General features: G+C 37.9%; 1 pseudogene; it reads left to right on the top strand.

The window, feature by feature from the left end:
- LOC140163009 (uncharacterized) overlaps positions 1-22,389 on the top strand; it is a 41,769-nt pseudogene that overhangs the window by 1,962 nt on the left and 17,418 nt on the right.

The raw sequence follows: 22,389 nt of genomic DNA, 5'->3' as shown, positions 1-22,389 counted from the left end.
GCACCCCCTCTATTTTTGCAGATCGGCGTCTGATTCTGTGTATTTTTGCAGAGCGGCGCCTAATTTTTGGTGGCGGTGGCTCGGCGCCCCCTCTATTGAAAATTCCTGGATCCGCCCCTGAGTACACCAAATGCAACCCCCAAAATGGTCTACTTTAAGTGGACCTCAACTCCGAAACAGTTTAGTCATAGTTAAAAATGAGATCCCAACCCTTGGCTTACCTTTGGACAAATTTGTAGCACTCTCCGTGTCGAAGAATGCCCTGTACTTGCCCGGTACAAACATAGAAATGGCCACATTGCTTCAGTTAATGAATATTTCTTCCTAGTCCGAATAATCAGACCCAGAACAAAATATTAATTTCTGACATGATCGTGTTCTGGGTCTGAACTGTTTTCATTCGAAATCTTGATGGCAAATTGGACAAAGGAAGCACATGGTCCTACATGAACTTCACAGTTTTTTAATCCCCTATTCATGTTGCTTGACTCACTCTATTGTGGTCCATCCTTTTGATACTCGAGTATTTGGACAAGCGGAACAGTTTTGACAGGCCCTTTTGTCTACCTCTCTGTTTGTAAACAAAAAAACGATTTCGACCTCCTCGCCGAATACGAAAGTCAGCGTAATAGTACGGCACTAATTTCTTCCGTACTCCAATGGTTCCTCCAACTGGGGTCCAACGTGGGCGTCACAATGATAGTCTCCTACACAACCAGATTGTGTCGGTCTGACGCTCGTCGATCCTAACAAACCTGTGATAGCCACATACTGGCCTGAGACTAATTTTATACACATGCGATCATAACGTATCAGCCAATCGTAAGCCTTGTTCATGTCCGTTTAGCTGCAGTGCATTGGGACCCGGGATTGGGATGTCGATTATATCACTCAGGTCTGAGAAGCAGTGGCGGATCTAGAGCAGTCGGGAGGGGCTAGACTCCCTCACCAGTCCTGTATAATTTTGAAAAACTAAAATGAAATTTCAGAATTGGACACGGAAGGGGGACGTCCCCCCTAAGTTGGAAAATTGTGCAAAATGAAGGTCCAATGGAAGCCATTTGGTGCATCATTTTTACACTACCGGTATTTAAATTAATTGCTTAAATAGAAAAAGGGCCCAAACTCAATTTGCAAAACTTGAGACTCGCAATTTATACTAAAGCATGGATTGATGAAGTCAGTATGGAGTCGTCAATCCGTCTTAATACCGACTTTGGTGGCAATGTGACTGACCCTGCATATCGGGGGACTAGAGTAATTTTCACATCTTTTAAGATGAGGACCCGCCTTCTATTTGCTATCCCTGATTGTGCGTTTTTTAGGCATGAACCTACTAAATTACTCTTTTTCTCCCTTTCCCCCCTTTCTCTTCTCTTCTCTCCTTTCCTCTTTTTTTGGGAGGAGGGTGTGTGGGCCTGCCTGGGGCCCACCGCCCCCACTGAATCCGCACATGCTGAGAAGGTATGTGAAAATGTCAACGCTGTCTGACATTTTCTTTGGGTAATATGTAGCACCTTGTACACTAGTGTCTAGTCACTTGGATCTGGCACATGATCATGAAACTGAATCCAGTTGATTGCTGATTTCCAACTTCTTGCTGGGAGGAAAATTTTGCTGTACCTGTACATAGTTTCCATGGACATCCGGGTCACTTTGCACCATATTTGGCACAGTGACGCCCTTTTGTCACTACCGTATGTCTCAATTACTAGACGATACGGTGCCAATCGACTGTGTAATCCTGTCAAGTTATGAACGCACAGAAATGTTGGCCACATCATCTGCATGGCTTGCTACCCGCTGTCTGCAGGTTGGCATCTTAGGGTTCATTCAAATCCCTGCACAGAGAAAACTTGGAAAGTTTTCTCTTCAAATCTTCTTTCTTTCTTCCATCGTTCGGCAAAAAGCAGGAATGGAGTTGGGGCTAGTTATGTGTACTCTATTTATACTCATTCTAGACCAGGGGGGGCCGGCCAAGATTGGCTGAATTTTGACGTCGTCATTGGTTTTACACGTAAACACAAAAATGTCTCAAATTATTCCAAAACTTTACGTATGTTATTTAAGCACTATTTTATCAGTCTAAATCCGTTGAGGTTCGCCAGTGAACCTCATTATAAGTACTGTTTTTTGAATGTTTTGTATGAATAACGCAAGCTATGTTTATGATATACCTAAAATTTCCCCCATTGTGTATCACGGTTAGCGTGGTGTAATGGTAACGGTTGTCGCCTGCGGTGCATAGGGTCCCGAGATCGAGTCCCGCTCACTCCCGGCTATAATTTTTTTTTTCTTCACATTCATTTTGAATCCAAAAATATTTATTTTATGTGAAAATTTATACATTCACTGAGAAATATATTTTGTGCATTTTTTTTCTGTAACTTGGGGCCAATAGAGCTAAAAACACAACTCGCACGGGCGTCCAATGTCCAGGCAGTGTTGCCGTCTTATTGTCTGTTTTGTTTACGATATTGGCTGTTGCCACAGTGAATAATGTAGTCCACCGTCGTCTGTTCTAGACTGAATCCTACGTCACCACCTACTGCATGAGTGTATGCTAATTATATCAGGCGCTGCGCAATCGCTATCGATTATGTGGAAAAGCGAAATGCATGTATACATGTATGCTCGGTGGACAAAAACAATGGCGATTTTGTGCACACTGTCACTCATTAGTGATGGGAGTATAAATTCAGCTTTAGAATTGACACTCTTAGTGTTCTCAAGTGGGTTTTTTAGTGACCGGACACTAAGGCAGCTGTCAATTTTTGTTTTAAAATTATGGTAAATGTTAAAATAAAAACAGAGAAGTCCATTTGGAGCAAACACAAAATGTTGTACAGAAAAACGTTTATATGTTGGGTTATATTTAGTTTTCAGTTGTTGAAACGTATAAATGCTACGTTCAATAGTCACTATCTGTGAACAAATTTCAATCACATCTATAGTTATTTTTACGAGCCTTTAAAAAAAATGCAATCACTCACTTTTTGTCCACTACGCACCTGCAAACACTGCAGATCCAACACTGACTCAAACTTGATTTGGCCTTCTTTTACACCATTTTTCTCACACATGTTTTAAGTCATACCCAGGAAAAAAATCCAACTTCAGGTTCTCTATGCCCAAGCCAACTTTAAATACTGAATATTTCATTAATCATAATGAACTCCACTTCAATTTGCACACATTTTGACATTTGAAAAAACCACAGATAAATCTATATGTTTTTTGATCCTGTTATTGAAACTTAAGGGGGTACTACACCCCTCGATAAATTTGTGTCTATTTTTGCATTTTTCTCAAAAACTAATAACACAGTGGTAACAAAAGTTATGTATATTATAGGGGCAAAGAATCCAATTACTACACTGGAATTTCAGTGACCCAAGACAAGCGGTTTGTTATTTATGACCAGAAATAAGGTACCGCTAGGATGTACCTCGTTTCCTATCATATAATACTGAACCGCTTGTCTTGAGTCACTGACATTTCAGTGTAGTAATTGGATTCCTTGCCCCAATAATATACATAACTTTTGTTACCAGTGTGTAATTATTTTTTGAGAAAAATGTAAAAATTGTCACAAATTTACCACATGGGTGTAGTACCCCCTTAACAATATAAACCTCTTTGAAACAAAAGAAGGTGAAAATTAACATTTAAAACAGGATTTATTTCAAGACCAGGGCCATTATTTGTTTCAGCGCAAATAAAAAGAAAAGAAAATGAAAAATCTTCCAACTCTACATTTTAAAATGCATCTGAGTTTTCTTTCAGTACAAGGTGCATTCAGGAAAGTAACCTAGAATTGGATTCAACATGGTTTTGAAATAATGGCTTCTTAGCCTTATTGCACTCTTTTGACTTAGCACTACTTTCGGGCTCTGTTGCTATTAGTATACTATCCAGAGAGGTTGCTGACGCTCGATTGAACGTCTCGCGCTACGCGCTCGCTAAGTCCGTGACGGCCACAGACTGCGGCTATTTTGACTCACCCTGTATTGATTCTATGTATACAGCTAATAAATTAATAATACACGCTGTAATATTGATTTTGAGAACAGTTATAGAATTCAACTTCCTTTGTGTTTTATTGTTCTGATGGGCAACACTAAAATGATCATAAATTGCTAAAACAGCAAGTGCAGTTGATTCTTTTTAGCAGCAAACAACTTTCCCCGTCACAAATATATGCAGCAAAGTTTTTCAATTGATTCAGTATAGATTTTAAACACTGCAACAGTTCAAGCCAATTAAAGTTCAGATTTATATCTAAAACACAGTACACACAAATTTAAATTTGGCTAAAACTCATTATTATTTGCGCCGGCGAACCTGGTGAAAAATTATGTTTATAAAAATCATTGAATTGTTGAAGAGAATTGCACATGCACAGAAGAAGATTGAAAGTTCTACAAAATAAACGCACAGTGAAAATTTCTCAAGCAATAATATAATCAGCTGATCAATCCCTGGGTTGCCAGCCTAATGATTCCCACTTGCCAAACCACTTTCAATATTTCTAAAGCTCCTACTTGTCAGCTCAGCAGCTGGTCATGGGTCACTGAATATAAATGGGACTGTTCGGTAAATACACTGTTTGCTGTACTGCATGCAGCACAGTGAGTTATTGTGTACATGTATTTTATCTGTCCTGTACAAGGTGAAATATTGTTGTACAAATGAGATCTGTGTCAGTTTGGATCTTCTTGACAAGTGGTTTACCTGATGTTTTGAAACCTGTTTGTGCTGCTTGATCATTCTGTACAGACACTGTATACTGAACCCTACACTATATTGCCGTGACTGCAGTGTATGTGTATTGAGTTTTATGCCTTATTGGATCAATTGGATTGAAGGAATATGCATTAAATTTTTGAAGCATTTAAAGTACTGTACATGTAGCGGGACATCAAGCGTATAGCTGCTGGGACAATCAGCTAGCAGATCTATAGATTTTGTGAAATACAGCATTTGTTATAAAATTAGGCACTCAGTTAGTGACGAGTATATATTCATAGGTTGGATGCTGTCGATGGTGGTGTTGACAACCATGTCATTGTGATCCATTTACAATGTACTAGCTGTTACAGCTCTGGCATAGTATTTGCTGTAATTCAAGGCATATTGATGGATGGTATATTTACGCAATACATCACGTAACAGGACGAGAGTCCAGTGCATGGACTTTATCCTCATTACTATTATTACTGCATCCTAGAAAATTGGTTTGGTATAGATTCCATTCCAATCATTTGAAATTGCATGCATACAGAACATTATATTGAGGCCGCGGTAGTGTGTGGGTTGTTTTTCATCATTTATCACATTCAGTAAGAGCATTATCGCCTCAGATGCTAGTCTTAAGACTGGGATGATTTATGCGCATACCATACAGTTATTGATTTGACTACCACGGAAGAATTGCAGAAGAATTTACATACCAGTATCTAATTAAAAATATTCATAGACATAATGGCCACAGCAGAAGTGTACAGCGATAAGAATGATCTGCAGACTGCTTCTGTAGAATATGATGAGGGAGAACAAGCTGTTGGTTACAAAGGTTGGTGTCAGTCATTTTGAGACAAAAATTGCCAAAGACAAGACTTTAATTGGTCACCAATCACCATGTATATATATTTTACCATTGAATGTATTTTCTCAGTATTTGTCACTCCTTTCTAATTAAGGGGTACTACACCCTGTGGTAAATTGTGACTATTTTTGCATTTTTCTCAAAAATAATAATACACTGGTAACAAAAGTTATGTATATTGTTGGGGCAAGGAATCAACTACACTGAAATTTCAGTGACTCGAGACAAGCCGTTCAGTATATGATAGGAAATGAGGTACATCCTAGTGGTACCTCATTTCTTATCATAAATAATGAACCGCTTGTCTCGGGTCACTGAAATTCCAGTGTAATTTTTGGATTCCTTGCCCCTATAATATACATAACTTTTGTTACCACTGTGTTATTATTTTTTGAGAAAAATGCAAAAATAGACACAATTTTATCGAGGGGTGTAGTACCCCCTTAAACGCGCCCACAAAATTTTTTTCAACCAAGATGTTTAAAAAATGCTGAAATTTCCACGCTATCTTGTGTAAGTAAGCATACCACGTTCCATGCGCGATTGGTAACAGTTGAAAATGACATCGGAAAACCTGGAAGTGAACTGGTTCAATCGGAAATCATTGATCCCATGCAGCCATGTTCATCATTTCAGCATGATATATGCTCTGTATCGTACTCTAGTGCCAACTAATTAAGGATTAGGAATTTGTACATTTTGTATAGAGCTCTAGATCTTGTTCCTGTTTCACAAAATGCAATATTTTATTTGTGTTCTTCTATTTTGTTTTCCTCAGACAAGCAGTCTTTAATTCAGAGCAAGAAACATTCTTCGACGGGTATAGAAACAGCGCCACTACGTGATGCGAGCTACCACCAGGAAACCATATTTGGATTTGATGGGTTAAAGTTCATTGTTGTGTCTGCTCTTATATTTGCGGTGGCTATCCTTATTGCGCTGGTTGTAACTATTCTCATTGGAGATCCACAAGTGAGTGTCCTAAATTAAGAAATGAATCCAGGTAATACCCTTCCTTTACACCCACATAATCCGAAGCAGTAAAAATGTAAATAATGGGTGAGACACAGTCCCATTATTTAAACCCTTTTACTGCCGAGGGGCGAGGACACATTATTTGGGTGTAATGAATGAGGCACCACCTTTGTTTTTACTTTTTTACTGCACAAATAGTGTGATTTTAAAAAAGAGAGTATCACCTTTTTCTTGCCCAAAATTTTAAGTTGTTTACATCAAGGTGCAAAATCGCAAATGATTTTTCCATGTTTTTCAGAAAAGTTTGACAAAAAATCCCGTAAATAATCGGTGAAGTGTAGTGAAACTCCTAATTTTAAACATTTTTACTGCCGAAGACAATGACATAATGGTGATATATAATGCTACAACACCCCTATTCATTTCTATATCACAAAAACAGTGCAATTTAAAGGGTTGTGCTAACCACCTCAACCTACAGACATAAGGGTGGTGTTCATATTAAAATAACCAATTTTTTGAATAGAATAATGACATTTTTTTACAATCTAGCATAAAAGATTTGACAATTTGGTGGTACTACACCCCTTGATATAAAATTTGTGACTATTTTTGCATTTTTCTCAAAAAATAATAACACACTGGTAACAAAAGTAAATGTATATATTATAAAGGCAAGGAATCCAGTTACTACACTGGACAAGACAAGCGGTACGTTACATGTATGATAAGAAAAGAGGTACCGCTAGAATGTACCTCATTTCTTAATGATCCACTTGTCTTGAATCACTGAAATTGGATTCCTGCCCCTGTAATATACATACATAACTTTTGTTACCAGTGTGTAGATATTTTTGAGAAAAATGCAAAATTAGTCACAAAATTTAGGTAAGCTGACAATATTATTTATAAAGCCTACCCAGTCGCACTGCAGTTTTTAGCGGGATCCCGCAAATGGGGCGCATACCTCATCCCATTTTTTCACACTTCTGTAAGTAGCAATTAGCACCTCTTGAGATTTCCGATAAAATCAATGGTCACTAATAGTAGTGGCACCAGTCGCGGTACACCGCAGTACGACGGACTTCTGCACTAGTGCACATTGAATAAACAATGTTCATTGTTTACGCTGGTTTAAATCATGGGTCAATATAACTATAAACATCTAGGGAGTGTGTGTGAATGTGTGATAATGGATGAATATAACTGTTTACTGTTACAGTATTAACCAGCTATTGTTGATGGTATCGGTAGCTAGTGATTTTTACTTTACGGGCGGCACTAGTAGGCCCTAACTGGCCAGCACTAAACGAAAATCGAAGTGGCAAATGCAATGCAGATTATTATAATATTATTGACTTGTGGCTGCCAAATCCGATGTGTGAACTGCCAAATCCCATGTAATTGATTTAATCTGGCAATTAGGATAGAGTTGTAAACACGGCTGCCAAATCCGATGTGTGAACTGCCAAATCCCATGCAATTGATTTAATCTCGCAATTAGGATAGAGTTGTAAACACGGTCCCGGTCCCGGTCAATCGAGAACAATTCACACACTTTAGTGGTAAACAGAATTAACAGATTATCTCATTATTCTATTGAATGCTCAAACAATGTTAATTGGGGCGGCGATTCAATCAGGAGGTGTATCGGCAAACAGATCATGACAACCTACAAAATGGAAAATTTGAATTTGAAATACTGTACATTGTCACAAACGTCAGGACTATACTTATTTTTATTAATGAAGCTTGGTTGATCATATACATGAAATTGATACGACTCGATTAAAAAGTAAGACTTTGAAGCATGTTTTAGATCGCCTAATGTTTTCATTTATCATGTAAAGGGGAAACCCGACTCTGTGCTGAAGCGTTTTCAAATATACTATTAAAATTTTTAATAAGTACATTTTTAGGAGTTTAAGCTCATATAAAAATTATATAAAAATCAGATTTTTTCTCTCTTGGGAAGATTTATTATAATGGACTATACTTTTCAGCATAACTTCTGATTCTGATATCGTAGAAAAAAAATATGCAGGGAATGCTTGCACCCTCCGTTCAAAAATAACGCGAAACTGGGAAAGATTGCCAATTCGCACGTGCAGTGGGGTGTATGAAAACACGAGGCGATAGTGCATATATTTTAATGCGGAAAAGGGGATTGCCGTCATGCCGTGTATTGCATGCGACGAGCGACTGATGTTTTCAGGACAGTTATCTGAAGTTTTCGCGGTATAAAAACAGTTCTATAACCCATGTAACATTACCATGAGGAATGTTATAATTATGTTACTATTAGGCTCATTTATTGGTGTGTTGAAATCGAAAACCTTTCTAGGTTATACCCAGGGTCTATGGTTAAACCATTTTTACCAATTTACCAGCGATTTTAAAATGAGTCCTATTTCCAGAATGGCTCCCAATCGGCTTTGAAAAAGCTGTAATCCAAAAGCTTCAACCCCGCCAGGCCATTTCCCCTACCAGTTATATGTTAATTAACAATATAAACATGATTTAAGATAAGAGTTTCAAATCAGTGACTTTAGGTAGGCCTATGTAAATAGATCGGTGCTGGAAGCTTACGCATGTAGGCTTCGTATTGAGTTGATGCGGTGGTGTTTATTGATCAGTCTCACACTTTTCGGTGATAAAACAGATTAGCTGATAACAACTAATTGTGTCGGGTGACCTGCGGTATAAAAAACAATAGATGGTAGCGTCCGTTCTACTGCAGGAAACCTTATAAATAATATTGTCAGCTTACCTTATCAGGGTGATTTTGGTGTGCTCTATAATGATATTGACAACATATATTATACCATTTGGTGGCATGCCTGGCCTGGTCAAGTTATTTAAATCAAGGTAGAGTGTGGAGGGAGGGTCAACTACATGTATGAAACAAAACTAATTACAGGACTTTATGGATATTTTAGTTCAATGTTGTTATTTTATTTTGTTATTTTCATACTACAGATAACACCTCATGGAGCTGTAGCCTCATCAAATGCAGACTGCTCAGAGATTGGCAAATCTATCTTACAGGTGAAGGGTGGATCCGCTGTGGATGCAGCATTAGCTGCCTTGATATGTCTTGGGGTGGTGCAGGGACATGCTTCTGGTCTTGGAGGGTGAGTGATTAGGGGAAGGGTGGCTCCGCTGTGGATGCAGCATTAGCTGGCTTGATTTGGCTGGGGTGGTGCAGGGACATGCTTCTGGTCTTGGAGGGTGAGTGATTACATGTAGGGGAAGGGTGGCTCTGCTGTGGATGCAGCATTTGCTGCCTTGATATGTCTGGGGGTGGTGCAGGGACATGCTTCTGGTCTTGGAGGGTGAGTGATAAGGGGAAGGGTGGCTCCGCTGTGGATGCAGCATTAGCTGGCTTGATTTGGCTGGGGTGGTGCAGGGACATGCTTCTGGTCTTGGAGGGTGAGTGATTACATGTAGGGGAAGGGTGGCTCTGCTGTGGATGCAGCATTAGCTGCCTTGATATGTCTGGGGGTGGTGCAGGGACATGCTTCTGGTCTTGGAGGGTGAGTGATTAGGGGAAGGGTGGCTCCGCTGTGGATGCAGCATTAGCTGGCTTGATTTGGCTGGGGTGGTGCAGGGACATGCTTCTGGTCTTGGAGGGTGATTGGCAAATCTATCTTACAGGTGAAGGGTGGATCCGCTGTGGATGCAGCATTAGCAGCCTTGATATGTTTTGGGGTGGTGCAGGGACATGCTTCTGGTCTTGGAGGGTGAGTGATTAGGGGAAGGGTGGCTCTGCTGTGGATGCAGCATTAGCTGGCTTGATTTGGCTGGGGTGGCACACTCGGCAGTCCACGCTTTATAATGCGTGCGGTTCGAAATTCTGAAAATTGGTAAAAGCGTGGGGTTTAAACTTTTGGGTGAAAAGCGTGGACTGATATAAAGCGTGGGATTAAAATAAAAAGCGTGGTGCTTCTTCCAACTTACAGTATATTTTTATTGAATGATAAAATAATCATAGTTCCAAGAAAAATCACCATAAAATTCCATTTGATGCAGGCTCGCGCTTGTTTACGTGAATCCAGTGCAATGTACACAATATCCTCCCCGGAAGCCCTGCCAAAACACCTACGTCATATGCAAATGTCCGATTTTCCATGACGTGTTATTTTTCTTTACATTGATCGTATATGAGTGACGTCATTATCATGCATAATTGATTGAGCGAAGCAGCACAGAAGAAGTAGGATATAGTCGCTGAACATAGCGTACGTCAAGTTTCATGACAAGAACAACATTTGAACGCCATAAAAGTACAGTTATTCATTAAAATGCTTATTTTAGAGTACAGTAGTAGTTTTTCATATATAATTTGCATTGTTCACGTAATGTATCAACTTAATGGAGAGAAAAACATCGGACTCGCACGCACGTGTGAAATAGGTGCAGAATTCGGCGTACTTGATACTTCGAACCAAATTGTGTGTGACTTTGTCAGTTTACAAATAGCGGAAAAAGCAAAAACTGGTGGGGGTCAAGAATTTTCAGTATAAAGGGTGCCTCAGTAAAAAGCGTGGGGGTCAGGAATTTTCAGTATAAAGGGTGCCTCAATAAAAAGGGTGGGGGTAAAATAAAAAGGGTGGGAGTCAAACCTCACTGCCGAGTATGGTGGTGCAGGGACATGCTTCTGGTCTTGGAGGGTGAGTGATTACTTGTAGGGGAAGGGTGGCTCTGCTGTGGATGCATCATTAGCTGCCTTGATATGTCTGGGGGTGGTGCAGGGACATGCTTCTGGTCTTGGAGGGTGAGTGATAAGGGGACGGGTGGTTCCGCTGTGGATGCAGCATTAGCTGCTTTGATATGTCTGGGGGTGGTGCAGGGACATGCTTCTGGTCTTGGAGGGTGAGTGATTAGGGGAAGGGTGGCTCCGCTGTGGATGCAGCATTATATGTAGCTGCCTTGATATGTCTTGGGGTGGTGCAGGGACATGCTTCTGGTCTTGGAGGGTGAGTGATTAGGGGAAGGGTGGCTCCGCTGTGGATGCAGCATTAGCCGCCGTGATATGTCTTGGGGTGGTGCAGGGACATGCTTCTGGTCTTGGAGGGTGAGTGATTAGGGGAAGGGTGGCTCTGCTGTGGATGCAGCATTAGCTGCCTTGATATGTCTTGGGGTGGTGCAGGGACATGCTTCTGGTCTTGGAGGGTGAGTGAATAGGGGAAGGGTGGCTCCGCTGTGGATGCAGCATTAGCCGCCTTGATATGTCTTGGGGTGGTGCAGGGACATGCTTCTGGTCTTGGAGGGTGAGTGATTAGGGGAAGGGTGGCTCCGCTGTGGATGCAGCATTAGCTGCCTTGACATGTCTTGGGGTGGTGCAGGGACATGCTTCTGGCCTGGGAGGGTAGGTGATTAGGTCAACAAATAAAAATGATTGTCTCAAAGCTCGCACGTGCATTTGAAAAATCACACGATTTGACAAAAAGAAATGCGGACATTTTTTTTATTTCAAAAAAAAAAAAAAAATTTTATAGTTTTTTCCAGAAAAATTGGGCGAAAATCAGACTTTTTTTCTCAAAATACATGTACCTTAAAAAAAGTCGGGAATAAAAATAAAAAAAATTATTTTTGGCAGATTTTGCTATATAAATATAATGTTTATACTTGTCCCAACTTACTCCTAAATGGTATCAGCCAAAATTCATTGTGTTAATTTGTAGGCCAGCAGAGCAATATTGACATATATGTATATAAAGTCATAATATCGAGGGTTGAGAGACAGAAAGCCTCAACTCACATTCACCTGCTCCCACAAAATGAGCTTAAAGTCGCTAAGGCACTATAGAAGACACAGTCCATTATTCATGACAAAATTCAATAGAAAACAAAAGACATTGTGGAGGAAATATTGATTTTTGAGGACAAAAGCAAGGCAACTTTATGCTCATGTGAGTTATGGCTTTCTTGTTCTAAACCCTCGATATGACATTAAGTCCACTATAGAACTCCATACTATTTGTTGTAAATGGCCAAAATAGCAAGTTGGGTTTCTTTCTCATTACCTCGTTATTTCAGCTTAAAATGGACAGAAACCCTTCCTGACCATTACCTTAAGGGATCTGGAATGAGCGTTTTGAGCGTTTCGACAGTATTTTTTGTGGGAAATGAGAGCACATCTGACATATCGAATTGCATTCTGAATACGAAGAATGTCTTTCTGATATCAAATAATTTTCATATTTTGAAATTCACGATATAATACAATTTTATGACAAATTTTAATAATTTGTCATAAAATTTCACATTGTTGATATATATAACAGTCCTCGAAGTAAATTTTATAAATCCAATGATATATTCTTAAAGTGTATGTAGTGGGAGGAAAAGCCGACGATCAATTGAAAATTTTGACCTTTCATATTGAAGATATGGATTTTTTCCCAAAAGACCTAATTTTTTTTTTTTTTTTTTGGAAAAAAATCCATATCTTCAATATGAAAGGTCAAAATTTTCAATTGATCGTCGGCTTTTCATCCCACCTACATACACTTAAAGTATAAATCATCAGATTTATTAAATTTACTTCGAGTATTGTTAAATATCAAAAATATCAATTTTTAATCATTTGCCATAAAATGTGTATTGCATTGCGAATTTCAAAAAATCTTAATTATTTGATATCAGAAGGACATTCTTCGTATTCAGAATGCAATTCGATATGTCTGATGTGCTCTAATGTCCCACAATAAATACTGTCCAAACGTTCATACCCAATCCCTTAATTAATGTTTTATTTTGCAAAAAAAGCATCCTTTTATGTATTTGAATATGTTTCCCTATTTTTAGACAATTTTTTTGCATAATTTTACTTTTTACCTAGTGGTGGCTTCATGCTGATGCGTGACTATAAAGCTGATAGCGCCATCGCCTATCTTCGAGAGACAGCCCCAAGTAATAGCAATGATACAATGTTTGCTGGTAGACCAGATGCTGCTATTAAAGTAAGTGGCCAAGGAAAAGTGTTGTGTCTGTAAACAGACAACACATCAGATGCAACCTTTTTACCTGCAAGTAAATAAGCTATCAGATTAAATGTACATGTACTAACTACAAGCTAATCATAGAGGTTTACGATGTAATCAATTATCATGGACCATTTGAACGTGACTTTTGATATCCTGGTTGACAACATATATATGTGATGCGATCAAGCAAAATCAGTCGGAACTCGGGAATATTGATTTTGAGATATAGCTAAACAAAGGTAATATTTCCTTTTGTTTCCTATTGTTTTGGAAACTCTGTTATTGGTAATATCTTTGGAACTGGTTGTTCAATTTTAATGGAGTTTTCTGCAAAATGCAGCTTTGTAAATGCGTTTTACTATCCTATAAGAAACTGAAAATTTAATATATCCGAGTTCCGACTGATTTTGCTTGATCGCATCACATATACAAATTTTTTATTCAATAATGAACAAATACATTTGGGCCACCAAAGCGGCATTATAAATCATTACATGAATAAATTACAAACAACATGAAAATGAACAGGAAGAATTAATTGATTTTGGCGAGCCTATTTCGCAGTCTCCAAATGATGTTGGTTCCAATCATGGAACTGACAGAAGCATACTTGGCAACAGCCTTGGAAACACGTTTAGGGAAGCCAAGTTTCTTCAACCCACTTCTGAAACAGTGATGAATATGACCGAGTGACCCAATCACGAAGACAAGGATTTTGCAATCAAATCCGCACAATGTGAGCAAGTTACAAAGAGGAGTATACTTCTGGAACTTTGTGTTGTAACTTTCCTCAATGAAAGCATCGAAAGGACAAGTTACTTCCAAAATGAAACACTTCATGTTTTCGTGATCAATGAGAAATAAGTCTGGTTTTCTTGCTTGAATGCCCTGAAAGATGTTTGCGAATTCAATTTCATCATCGCTCATTCGTGACCAGGGCACCGAGATGATCTTTTCACGGTAGATATCACACCTGTTGTATTTTTTAATTTCCTTTTCAAGGATATTCATGATCCGGCTGTGTCTTGAAATGTAATTGTAACGAAATTGCATGCAGCCGTTTGCTACATACATACATACATACATACATACATACATGTACATACATACAAGGCATTTATAGGGCACCATTGCATAAAGACCATGGTGCCAAGATGGAACACAAAACATTTGAAAGGCAAAATAAAACAGTAAACTGAAACAAAGCCATCAGATTATTGTGGGAACAGGAAGGTCATGAGGCCTTTCTTGAAACTTGGCAGTGAAACAGCAGTACGGAGTTCAGATGGAAGTGAGTTCCAGAGTGCAGGTGTGGTGAGAGAAAAACTCTTGTCGAAAGCTGATTGCAGGCCTTTAGGCTTGAATTTTGGTACAGAGAGACGTGTAGTGTCCGTTGCAGAACGCAAGCCAGGACGAGTTTGGTTGTATAATGAAATTGATTCAATGAGATAATTTGGTCCATATCCATGCAGACAGTTGAACACATAAAGCATGATCTTATATAAAATTCTCTGTTTCACAGGGAGCCAATGAAGTTCTTGCAAATACTGGCTGGCACTGTCATACTTAGAAGCAGAGAAAATTAATTTTGCACTCCAGTTCTGCAAGCGTTGTAATTTCATGATGTATGTTGCATTAGTTCCTGCTAATAGTACATTCCCATAGTCTAGACGTGACAGTACAAGAGATCGAACAACATGGTTGCATGTTTCATTATCAATAAAGCGACAGCAGAGTTATTATCCATGATAACAATAAACTTTAATGAGATAACAAAATAAAAAATAAATAAAAATAAATATGGATGATTTAAAATTGCAGGGAGGACTTGCAGTAGCAGTTCCAGGAGAACTTAAAGGAATACAAAAGGCCCATGAGCAGTATGGCAAGTAAGTTTTGTTTTGTCATTATGTGAATTGTTAACATTGTTCATTTTATGCAAATCCAAGAAAAATGAAGATGTAAAACTCACATTTTTCCATCATTCCATCAATTGGGAGGACTCAAAAGTCATCGATAGAGAAGCTGACAAGACCACTAGGTGGCTGAAAGAAGCCATCTGGATACGCCGAAAAGGAAAAGACACTCTAAACAAGGACGAGGGGGCCTACTCACTCAACAACATCTTTGACCAACTCATCACGCCCTCTATATATAGCGGTTCCTGTTGCCTATAAAAGGAAGCAGTCAGATGTGATGAGTTGCCAGTCTGATGAAACCACTAGTGTAGTGGTGAAACGTCACTAAAAATGTGAGTTTAACATCTTCATTTTTCTTGGATTTGCATAAAACGAACAATGTTAACAGTTAAATCTAACAATCCAAATGAACTTGTTCAAACATTATGTGAATTGTTTATAAACATATGTAATACTAAATAGGAAGTAATTTTAGACTTCTACGCTACTCAAATTTCACTCACCGGAGCGCTTTCACCGGGTCAAATGGCGTCTTCAGCGGATGTTATTGCTCTGAAGATTTGTTGTTGCTAGTGATGTTGTTGGAACACCTCCGATGACGTCATAGATGAATATACATCATTTAATTATATGTAATACTGCATGGACATGCACACCATTTCAGATGTAGCTATCCAGTGTCCACAAATACAAGGCACTGCAGCCTGATTGAACAAGTGTTGGTCAGTAGCATTATTGTCATTATTGACGTTATTTGTGATGGGTCACATGTTTTTAAATAATTTCTGAGACAAGATACAGTTCTTTTCAAATCGGAATAAGGTATAGGGGAAGCAAACAGTAGCTTGCAAATATTGAATGTATTGGATTATACTATTGCACTTAAAAAAACAAAAGGGTATTGAGCAAATACTGCAAATTTTGACACCACATTTGTTTCTCTGCGATCAAGTTGCGAAATAATCCAATAACTTTGGGTCTTGTTCTTTACTTTACCCATTTAGCTTTGTCACAAAACCATGGAATGACCCTTTTTTTGTCTTGAGTAGATCAGATCATGTTATTCATTTTGATTTATATTATGTCATATTTGTTTGACAGAGTGAGTTGGAGTGAACTTTTTCAGGGGTCAATCAAACTAGCAAGGAATGGGTTTAAGTGCTCTGGTTCTCTTGGTAAGTAAGGAGGAGTACATTTGTGACGTGTGATGTCAAAAGCAGACACTTTTGGGCAGGATCGTAAATGGAGAAATAGCCAAAACTCTGCCCGGGGGTGATTTTTTAACAATTTGGGTTTGTTGCGAATTTGTGATGTTATTAATGTTAAAAATATTGTCTGATAGTTTCAGACCGGAATATAACTGGCATCTTGAATTTTTGGAGACATTTTTCAAGGTACTTCCTACTCTGAACATTGTCAATAATATTTTTAAAGGCTGATATCTCAATTTCCAATTTTATAATACCATAGCTTACGAACTAAATATCTTCACTTAGGAATGTCCAATTTCATTGGGGAAAATGGTGTTGTGGAGCAAAATATCTCTTTATTTAAGATATGTAATATAATGTAAAAACCTCGAAATTGATAACCTGCCTGAAGTGCCTGCTTTTGACATGACATGTCACATTTATGTTTCATTATTATTTATATCAGGCTTCTGAGTTGCACAATAACATGGCATATATTGCAGTGTGTCGTCATAAAGTACCTGGATGACTACAATATATAGGCCTAAATATTGTTTTTTAATCAATATTTAGGTCAAATCAGGCAAATTTAAGGGATGGGGTATGAACATTTGGACAGTATTTATTGTGGGACAATAGAGCACATCAGACATATCGAATTGCATTCTGAATACGAAGAATGTCCTTCTGATATCAAATATCAAATAATTTTGATTTTTGAAATTCGCAATGTAATCCCACATTTTATGGCAAATGATTAAAAATTGATATTTTTGATATTTAACAGTACTCAAAGTAAACTTTATAAATCTGATGATTTATACTTAAAGTGTATGTAGGTGGGATGAAAAGCTGACGATCAATTGAAAATTTTGACCTTTCGTATTGAAGATATGGATTTTTTTTTCCAAAACACCAAAAAAAATTAGTTTTTTTTGGGAAAAAATCCATATCTTCAATATGAAAGGTCAAAATTTTCAATTGATCGTCGACTTTTCCTTCCAGCTACATACACTTTAAGAATATATCATTAGATTTATAAAATTTACTTCGAGGACTGTTATATATCAAAATGTGAAAAATATCAAATTTTAATAATTTGTCATAAAATGTGTATTATATCGTGAATTTCAAAAATGAAAATTATTTGATATCAGAAAGACATTCTTCAGTATTCAGAATGCAATTCGATATGTCTGATGTGCTCTCATGTCCCACAAAAAATACTGTCGAAATGCTCAAAACGCTCATTCCAGATCTAAGTCTGATAAAAATAATATTCAATGGCTTATTGTGGACAATACAAGAATATAATTGCTCTTGAAAGAAAAATATAATCATGTATCACATGAAAATAAGCCATGCATTAAAAAATGTCGGTTTTGCAAAACCCAGGGCTAACATTCTTCACAGCATGAAGACAGTGTGGAAAGAATGATGTTTTTATTTTTTAATGTTTTTGGATTGGTTTTCATATTAATTTTCAATGGTAGTTTGACAGTAGGTAGGAAATGCAAATTTATTACTGAATGCCCTGTGAATGAGAAAAGGACATCAACAGTGCCATTTTTGTCTATTCTTTCATTTGATGGTCATGAAAACAGTGAAGGCACAACGATTAGAATGCTGAATTTGGCTTTAATACCAAAGCAACTTATGCAAATTGCCCCTGATTTGGTGATATGATTTAATATAGTATTGTACGTATACTTATCAATTTCCTGCAACCAGCTGGGTGTTTTGTTGTTTTATTACCTCTAGAGCTGATTTTTGATTTATTTAGAGAATAAATGATAGGAATTTTTTTTTGACTATCCTCTACTGTGTATAGTGAGTAGTGGATGCCGGCGCAACTACTACAAAAATATTGGACCTGCCTGTCGTCTATCATATAGGTACAATGTAGAGGATAGTCAAAATAAAAATTCCTATCGTTTATTCTCATTCTTAGTCAGTTAAATATTATTTTAATAACTGTAAACTTAAGTTACCGTCATAAAAACTCCCCTCTTTCTAAAATGAACGAAACTTGTTTACAACTTCCAATTATTTGTTGCGCGTACTGCTAGCGCGTGCGAGTATTCCGCACTGCGTCTACGCATACAACGTGATATATACACGCACCTCTATGAGCGTGTTACGCGTTATCAACACTCATGATGACGTGGGGTCGTCTACCGCCTGATAGAGGACACCCAAAATCATGCGATTGTCCAATCAGATTGTGTGTCTACATAATAGACCACTCCCACTGACTCAGAATCTACATTCTACCATATGTTTCTCATCAAGTCAAAATGTGTATTTAAAATTGGTTTTAATTGAATTGAATTATATCAATGTTTATTTTTATTTTTCTGCAAGTCATTTTTGTTAAATTATCAGGTAAATTATTGGAAATTATGTAATGTAAAACTTGTGTCGTTTTGTCAAATGAGTATAAGTTATTCTGATCAACTTTGAAAAGTTATAGAATATGTATTGTATAAGTGATATAAAACAAATATTATCAATCTTAAATTTGTGTAATACTTATAGGTAATAACTGCGTATCAGTTAGGGCTCATATTGAAATACCCTACCACGTTTTCCCACAGAAAGAAGGCAGGATTCCCCTCGCTAAGCGTGCGCCTCAGGAAAGCTCGGTCATAAAACGGATGGATTATATGCATCAGTGATACACCCTGCCCAGGATTTTAACAAAAGAAGGCTAGCACAGGAAAGCTGCAGGATGGCGCACACCTTCCTGTGTAAGGGAATTTCAATATGAGCCCTTATTTGGAGAGCATTGTGAAAAACCTAAACATTTTGCCTTTGGAACCGAGGGATATTCCGAGGTCCAAAGCAAAATGTTTAGATTTTTCACAGTGCCCGACATATAACTGATGCAAAGTTATTAAGCGAATTCATAACTGTAATTTTTAACTCATCACTCAACCAAATTTGTTGAAATATACAATTTTTATCACAACTTATATTTCGCCCTTCAAAAAATCGAACAGGCTAAAACAGACTTACCAATTACAGCAGTGCACAATCACACCATGTGCAGTGTGAAGTGTTTGCGCAACAGATGCACACACGCGCAGGGACTGCCTTTTGAAAATGATTAAAAGAGCTGTAGAATGCTCTTCTGGTCTCTTCAAGAAGAGTTTTAGAAGAGCTGTTTGCACCTGTGGCCATTAAAGCATAAAAAATTGAACGAGTCAGGTAGAGGAGCTATTAATCGCTCTTGCAAATGCAACATAAGAAGAGCTGTAGAGGAGTGATTGCTCTCACTCCTCTCAAAAGGCAGTCCCTGACGCGGAAGTCATTGTACCGCGTAATCACACGCCGAGGTCATTGATGGATATCAATAACCTCCATGATTGTCATGTTTAATGGACTGTATCGTCTATAGTGCCCTAGCTACTTTGTGCTCATTTTGTGGGATCAGGTGATTGTGAGTTCAGGCTTTCTGGCTCTTAACCCTCGATATATCAACACTGACACTCAATACACTGGAGCTGCCGTAATCAACAACATGCTTGCATTTGTGTCTCAGGAATACCATACCTGCCAAGTGTCCCGATTTTGGCGGGACATCCCGATTTTAGACCCCCGAAGTCCCGATTTTCTAAAAAAAAAAAAATTACTTGTTATTGAAGGTTGGAAACCATAGAAATACTGCTACTTTTTTTTTTTCTTAAATGCCAATTTTTTTTTTACAAAGTTGGATAAAGTTGTACATTTTGATTACTTTTGCTTCTTTTGAACAGTCAGGGACACATTGAATTACCATACATTGCTAGCTGTTCAATAGAAGCAAAAGTAATTAACATGTACAACTTTATCCAATGTTGTAAAAATAAATTGGCAATTTTTTTTTTTTTTTCAATATTTCTCTGGTTTCCAACCTTGAATAGCAAGTAATTTAGGGCCTATAAGTTGCTTTTTTGGCCAAAAATATTTTTTGAAAATTAAAAAAAAAAAGAAGAGGGGAGGGGTCAAAATTTGATGAATCATCATTTTATATTATGCATTATAAAGGGTTCACAAAAATAACTCCCCCCCTAAAATTACAAGACATTTCTTTGCATAACTTGACATAGAATTCGTTGTTTTGAAAAATCTAAAAACCTGTGAATAAAGGAATCATTTTCCTACCCTCCCAAAGTTCTTTCATTAAAAAATCTTTTTGTTTGGGCCAAAAATAATCACATTTTCCAAAAATGATGCTTTCAGAAATCTAGGCTTGTTTTCTCAAAATAACCTTATTTTTTAATCCATTTAAATGTAATTTCCCCTCAGAAATGGTGTCTCCTGTAGTGTAAAATGTGTAGAAACCCTCTGGCTTCGGGGGGCTTCGCCCCCTCAACCCCCACCAGGGGCCCTTAAGCGGGCCCCTGGACCCCCGGCCGTAGTCGCGAGCGCTATGCTCGCTCCGCTTCGCAAGTGTCCCTATTTCTAGTTTTCAAAAGTTGGCAGGTATGGAATACCATTCCTGTTTTTAGTTTGCATCTGTGTTAAAGAAATTTACCAAACTGACTTTGCTGCTCATTTTTTTTTTCAAAAATGCAGCGGACCAAATTGCCAAATTGTCAGTAGAAGACATGTCGGACAACTTCAAAGATGTGTACGCACCTGAAGGACAGAAAAAGACAGAAGGGGACATTATAAAGAGACCAACCCTTGCTGCTTTGTTGGAACGGCTTGCTGAAAGCCGTGATGGAGCTGTGAATCTGTTTTACAAAGGAGATGTAGGCAAAGAAATTATTAAAGAGGTAAGTTTAGCACAGGCGGCGCATGACATGATCGAGCCGGCAACTCGTGAAACCGCCCGGCCGTATGGCATTTTCTATATACTCGGTTAGTTTTGTGGGGTTCATTATCGAACCCCAACGGTTTTAGCTTGTATTTATATTATTTATCAACATAGGCCTATTTTTTTGTGATTTCAAGCGTTTTAAAATTTCAAAATAATCCCATTCAATTACACGGTTGACGATGAAAATTTACTGAATTTAGGGACTGCACGTCATACACCACCTGGTTTAGCAGAAACTAGGCTATTCCACTTGAAATCCAGTCACCCCTGTGGAAAATGAAGCTGCAATCTCAATTATAGTTGAATCCAGCTGGATTAGTTTGTGCTGTTTATGTTAAAATCCAGCTGAGAACAATGGAATATGTTCAAGTGCAGTTGTATTTTACCCAAATAGAGACGATATTTAGGAAATTTTCTTCAGAATACCAAAATCTTCCATAACTTTTCTACTACGGTAGCTTTATAATACAATGTGTATGCATGTATGAGGGGCTAATTTGGTTCTAGTTTTGTAAAGTAATCCCCATTCCCAAAGTATCCCTATTACTGAACTCAAACTTGGTATAGCAATGATCATTGTGTAGGGGACTTACAGTGACCTGATGAATGTTGACGTCAAAGATCATCTTGGGGTCAAATGAGGTAAATATGCAGAAATTATACAATAATTATATACAAAATATACAATATACTACTTCGTTTGAAGGGAAATAGGGGAAACTATTTTTCCTGAGGTACTGGCTACCTTCGAGTTCAGGGTGGTGCGCCTGTAGCCAGTACAGAGGGAAAAATAGTGACCCTATTTCCCTGAAAATCCCATTTGCGAAGACCCTAGTGGATAAAGTAGTTAAGTGCCATAATGTCATAACTGAGAAAATGGGGTTCAAAGTTTTCATTT

This window comes from Amphiura filiformis, chromosome 10 (genome assembly GCF_039555335.1).
Source record: "Amphiura filiformis chromosome 10, Afil_fr2py, whole genome shotgun sequence".
Lineage (NCBI taxonomy): Eukaryota > Metazoa > Echinodermata > Ophiuroidea > Amphilepidida > Amphiuridae > Amphiura > Amphiura filiformis.
The sequence above is the reverse complement of the archived record's forward strand: the minus strand, read 5'-3'. Positions and strand labels throughout refer to the sequence as shown.